This window comes from Schistocerca cancellata, chromosome 9 (assembly GCF_023864275.1).
Source record: "Schistocerca cancellata isolate TAMUIC-IGC-003103 chromosome 9, iqSchCanc2.1, whole genome shotgun sequence".
In the NCBI taxonomy this organism is placed as follows: Eukaryota; Metazoa; Arthropoda; class Insecta; order Orthoptera; family Acrididae; genus Schistocerca; species Schistocerca cancellata.
In genome coordinates, this window is record NC_064634.1 from 214,379,441 (window position 1) to 214,386,134 (window position 6,694).

Genomic DNA, 6,694 nt, shown 5'->3' on the forward strand with positions numbered 1-6,694 from the left:
ACTCTCCATTAAAGTTCGATGGTGTATTCTCCCGTGTTCTTTATGATTTTATCATTTTAAGTCTAGCGAGGTCACGAAGTAGTTTACACGCTCAACTCGCACTCGGGAGGACGACGGTTCAAATCCTGATTTAGTTTTTTCGTAATTCCGTTAAATCGATGAAGAAATATGACGGGATGGTTCCCTTGAAGGGGGACGGCAGATTTCTTACTCCATCCTAGAATCATTTCGAGCTTGTAGTCCGTATCTAATGAACTCCATATCGACAGAACATTTAACCCGAATATTCCTTGCCTCCTTTTCATCATTTCGATGTATTTATTCATCTTTTACCCTCCTGGTTTTATAAACCAGTAAGCCATAGATACGTTGGAAATATTCTGCGACATTGTTCGAATCTTTATTGTATCTTGTGCAGTATACCGTATTTGGTACTCAGAGCAAACGAAGTTGATAGTGGAGCTCGGTTTCCGAACGTTCGGAATGAAGCAAGAATATCCACTATTTCGAATGAAGCATATATCCTGCAGGTCAGCTGTAACAGAAGCTGGTTGAAATATTATTGCCGATATAACATCATCCAGCAACGCATTCTTACTTTAGGACATGACTTGCAGCCAATGATTTTTATTTGACCTGCAGCATATGATTTTTATTCACATTCAAATGTCGTACCATTAAGACTTCGGAAATGAGGATTCTGATGTGAAACTATTACAGCTCGTACAATAGCGCGTGGAATAATATTTCTTCAGTGGCATACACTACTGGCGTGGGGTTGCCTGGGGGTGGAAAGGTCGGGCAAAATAAAGACTGAACATCTGCGTATCAACATTTTTATTAACACTTCTTGGCAAAAGTAACTTTACCAATTAGGTCAACAGGATCTTCGCATATTGAGACAAACCATCCAGTTGGGCAAACAAGTTAAGAATAATTAATGATAACCGAGCGAGGTGGCGCAGTGGTTAGACACTGGACTCGCATTCGGGAGGACGACGGTTCAATCCCGCGTCCGGCCATCCTGATTTAGGTTTTCCGTGATTTCCCTAAATCACTCCAGGCAAATACCGGGATGGTTCCTCTGAAAGGGCACGGCCGACTTCCTTCCCCATCCTTCCCTAATCCGATGAGACCGATGACCACGCTGTCTGGTCTCCTTCCCCACAACAACCAACAACCAACCAACCAATGTATGATAATTGGAAAAACAATCTCTTCACAGGTTCTTTTCCTTTGCTAAAGGGATAAAAGACTAAGAGCAAAATTGAAGAATTCCCCTAAAGAAAATGAAATGAAAGTATCGTGTTGCATTGTTGGCCGGAAGGCCCCATCCGAGAAAGTTCGGCCGCCTGGTTGCAACGCTTCCTTCAAGTGACAGTTCATTGGGTGATTATGAAATGCCCAAATAACAGTGTCGTAAAAAGTGTAAGGTGATGGGAGAACAGTCTTCAAAACAGGCAGGCAATAAACATGTTGAGAATTTGCTTGACTAAGTGCAACAAATAATTCAGGTTTGTCTAAGTCAAGCCGCGCGGAATTAGCCGAGCGGTCTATGGCGCTGCAGTTATGGACTGGGCGGCTGGTCCCGGCGAAGGTTCGAGTCCTCCCTCGGGCATGGGTGTGTGTGTTTGACCTTAGGCTAATTTAGGTTAAGTAGTGTGTAAGCTTAGGGACTAATGACCTTAGCAGTTGAGTCCCATAAGATTTCACACACATTTGAACATTTTTTTGTTTGTCTAAGGGAAGTACATCAAAAGAAAAAAAAACAATTAAAGCTGCTTGATATGAAAACACTAGGCATCGGGCAACGTGGTTCGGACCAACGGCCCAGAAATTACTTAGGGCAAGCCCGATACTCTTCTCACCGCACTCCTTTTGTAAGGGACCATTGGGTACTCGGCCCACGGCACAATATACAGTGACAGCCTTATGAACAGAGAAGTAACTTTTAAGTAAAATGAGTAAAAATTGAAGTCATCAGATTACAAACTGGCAGCGTAGGCAAAAAGTTGTGGTTAGTCACTAATAGATAATGAGGCTACCGCCCCCACTTACACCTGGTTGTAATCTTCAGCGCTTAACCGAGATTCAAATCACGCTACGAGGCGGAAACGGTTAATACTTATCTTCGCGCGGGAAGGCAAACGTAGGTAAGGCCTAAAAGATTATTCGATTAATTATAACTTTGAAGGTTATTAGTTTAATGTACTTAAGTCCTTATTAAGGAAGACACGAGCGGCTGGCTGGTGAACATCAACTACGTTAAGGACAAGCTTGGCTTGGAAGTATAGCCCACTAAAGTATATTCAACAAGATTTGTCCCGTTAAGACGCACAAGCTTGCAGTCTCCAAACAATTAAATAAAGCGATTTGGCAATTTAGTGCACTACGTACCAGGTAATATATTTGAACATAACAAACAATGAACATTGAATGTAAAATGATTTCCATAAAGCCAGTCAGTCCAAGCAGTCACCAATAATGACACATTGAAGGTAAAAAATTAAACTCCATGAAAATTATCAAATTGAAGCTATTAGATTTTCATTCGATCGACGCGCTCCTCAAATCGCCTTGCCAGACATGAGGACTGCGAACAACAACAGGAGGCTGAACCGAGTCCGATATAGAACCAACAAAGCACAAACACACGTAGGAGCCGAACCAGTCATAATTATCACGCTCACACTGGGAAGCAAGATCAGTCTTTACGAATACCGCGTGGTCTGGGCACTGAAGCAACGAACTAAAAGTAGCTTTCCGTGCATCCAAAGCCACTGTGAGTTGACAAACAGTGGAAAAGCCTGGAGCCGCCAGGATATGAGTGGATGACGATGAACCACCCCCCACCCCTCCATCTCCAAAACTGATTGGCAAAGGAATAGTGTGTCCACTTCTGTTTCCGGTGCATCTCCTCGTGTCCGGAAGATCCTCAGCCAGACCAACTTGCAAGTCACACGGGTGGTAGAACAAACAGGTAGCTCGCTGCCCCGCAGATCTGCGCTGCTTGTGCTGTTTCACTCGCTGCTTCTTCTGCCAACCGGCCTCAAAGCCAATAATGGCAAACGTGCCACGCCCGTGACCGTGTTCCATGAGACATGGCGAGAGCTATAGACGGCGCAACGGTTCATTTAGATACCGAGATAATTGCAGATATAACGGCCAGGAAAAAATAAGGTATTAGACTAATCTAAAAGTGTGTATGTGTGTGTGGGGGGGGGGGGGAGCAAGACGAAACGTAGGTGAGGGTGAGTGAGAGAGAAATAGAGGGAGAAGGGAACGAGGAGAGTGGAAGGGGAATGGAGAAGTGTGAGAAGGTGAGGGTGAGAAGCGGGGTCGAGCGGAAACAGATAGAAAATGGAATCGTCATGGTAGAAGTCAGCTGGGATTCAATGGCATAAGAATAACCTGATACGGCTGTACAGCAGCTGAGGTGATAGTTACTAAGTTGTCGTAGTATAAGAGCTCTATCTACAATTGCTGTAAGAATATTTGTGCAAGTTGTAAATCTTTATCTCTTAGGTAACAATACAGGGTCGCTCGAAAAGCTTCTTAGTAGCAACCAGCTATGAATTAACCGATTCGACCTGTTTTGAAACACAAACAGTAACAAACTTGATTGTCTTACCTATAATAAACTACTTTCGTTACTAAGGAGGGAAGTTTAGAGTTCAATAGCGATGATTAACAATAATTTGTCACAAACCTTCCCAAGCAACGCTCTTGCAATCGATTCATCTGAATACGCCCCATTAACCAAAACGATAGTGTATCAATGACTTCCAGCCACCCGTCCCGAGCATCTCTTTGACTAAAATAAAAACTCAGCATTTAACGTCCTATCAGCCACTAGGCATTCAGAGAAGCTGCACAATCCCTTATTCGCCAAGAATGGGTTAGAAAATGAACCGTGGCCTTTTCAAAGGAAATATACCGAAACTCGCATTATATTTTTATTGACTGACAGAGCCAAATAGATAACCGTGGACAACTACTCAAGACGATTCATCCCCAATCCCTCTCCGTCCCTCCCATCTCCACTAAACCTACAAGTTACACTTTGTATTGTGAATAATAAGATACTTTCCGCAAGTTAAGTCAGGCTAAAGATTCTGAGACACATTAGTGATAGTTACAAGATGTAATCAATCAGTGCAGTAAAAACATCATTACATATCAAATAGGGAACGTGTGACTAACTGGATGTACTTAACACGTGACAATAAGCATGCGAGTATTTATATATTTATTGTACGTCGGTAATGAAAGAGGGAAGCAACCTACATAAACAGAAAATTGTTAACAGCCAATATACTGTGTTCGTACCCATGTGAAGGAATCGGTGGAATACATTAAAATGTAGCTCTCGAATGTTGTGATGCTGCAGTTTATCCGGGGTCACCGAGGGAGCAATGCACCGAACGGCCATCGAAATCTTGAGCAGTAATGACAGGTGCCAAAACTGTGGTGATGGCAGTAGAGTGATCAGAGAGATTACGGCAATGATGACCATCCGCACCACCTGCGAATCTTCTGACAAAGGTTTGAGATTCACACGCAGGTAATGCCAACGTCACTGTTATTCGACTTACGGATACCTTCGTCGGAATTACAACGCTTACAGTGATTGTCTCCTTCGGATGACTATTAGGCAGTAATATGCTGAACTTTAAAGTACTAACTAATGGCGTATATGAGTAACTTTAAACATTTAACAGATCAGTATCTCCTATTTTGTTTTAATTTATAACAACGTTCACATTAAGGTTCAGCTACTTCCAACATTTATAAACACAAATTCTGATTTTGTACTGAGCGTATTTAGTGAATGACAGGCACTACATTGCCAGTTCGACAGACTGTGTTAAATTGCGTGTGATGTCCCGAACTGAACCGTTCAATTAATAAATTCTTTTTATCTATCAATTCACAAATATGCGATATCGCTTACTCTTTCTGATAATAAGCTGCTACATAGAATTAAAAATCCTAGCGTTTGGGCATGCATGCCGGGCAGGACGGTAAGTTTCACCTACGTCGATTGGAAACGCGGTGGTTAATACTGTAATACATTCGCAGAAAGAACAGAAAAACCGTTAACAACCAGTTACTTAACGAAAACTAGCTCCTGTCTTCATAGTTGTCATGTAACATACCACAAGCATTCTTTTTCTGAATGATCATAAACTAAGATTACCCATCCTAATATTTTCTGGAATGTACTTTTATCTTACATGTGATAACTATTGCAAAACATAGCATATACATCTACTTGGTATCTGTCTGACAAATCGTGTTGCAGATTTACTTCAGTATTCCAGGAATGTAAACTTTTTTATGAATTAAACAACTGTATTCTTTTTGTTAAAGTGTGAATAACCTGGTGTTATAAATGCATATTAGTTTCTTTATACCATCAGTGTCGGAAACCATCGTTTACTATTCCTTATAATAATTTCTTAATAAAGAATGCTATATAGCTTAATCATTTCTTAGTAAAAACCGCTTGCTTAACGACTGTGTTTGGAGTAATGAAGGTAAGTAAGATAATATTAAAAAAATTGGAAAAACTGTCCAAGTGTTGAACTTAAATTATTAACAGTAGTTATGCAGAGCAGTCTCCTTCCACAATAGAATTAATTTAAGGAGGTTTAAGTTTCCGATATGAAGCAAACACTAGCGGCACCCCGAGACTGTCACTGAGTAATAGTTCCATTGTTGATCACAACTTTGAAATAAATGCTGGACATCCGATACTGGTCATTAAATATGGTGCACTGTGAACTTGGTAATGGAAGCTATATCGTTTTATTCTGCTGATGTACCAATATTTCATGCTGCTATGGAAAATACAAGTATTACCTATTAATAGCAGAGGATCACGGACCTGTGACCCTGAATGTGATTTCCAAAAGATAAGTTTCAGTAGTGACAGAGCCGTGACATGGGCGAAGTACTTTTTTTTATTTATAATTAGTTTTAAGTACAGTGTTTATGAGGCACTGTCTAAATAAAAGAGAAAAGAAAATTTTAAAATGTGGTGTCAAATGCGTGATAAAAGAACAATGAGACATATGCCTACAAGCAATTTTCTATATTAGTATCAAGAATGACAGGAACGCATAAAAGAAAACTCGTCATGAATTAGAAAGCGTACTACGAAGTCCTACGTATTCACCACTTGATCCCTTTCATCGTTTCAGGCCTTTTCCTAAGATAAATAAAAAATGAAGCTATTGCAAATAATAAAGTCGATATTTGTGTATGGGCCAACAGTGCTTAAGTCGAACACATGACAGGAACGCATCAAAGAAAACTCGTCATGAATGAGAGAGCGTACTACGAAGTCCTTCGTATTCACCACTTGATCCCTTTCATCGTTTCAGGCCTTTTTATAGTATAAATAAAAAATGAAGCTATTGAAAATAATAAAGTCGATATTTGTGTATGAGCCAACAGTGCTTAAGTCGAACAAAATACAAAATCCAGCTTTTATACGAAATTTCCCTTTCTCTGTCGTCTTCTTTCTCGCTCCCTCACCCTCTCTCTCTCTCTCTCTCTCCATCTCTTTCTGTCCCTGTCTTAGTCTCCCTTTCTCCTCGTCTCTTTCTCGTTGTCTCTTTCCATTTCAGGTAACGGAGTGTCTTCAACTAGAGCGCAATCCGGTATATCGGCTGGCCTAGGTTTACTT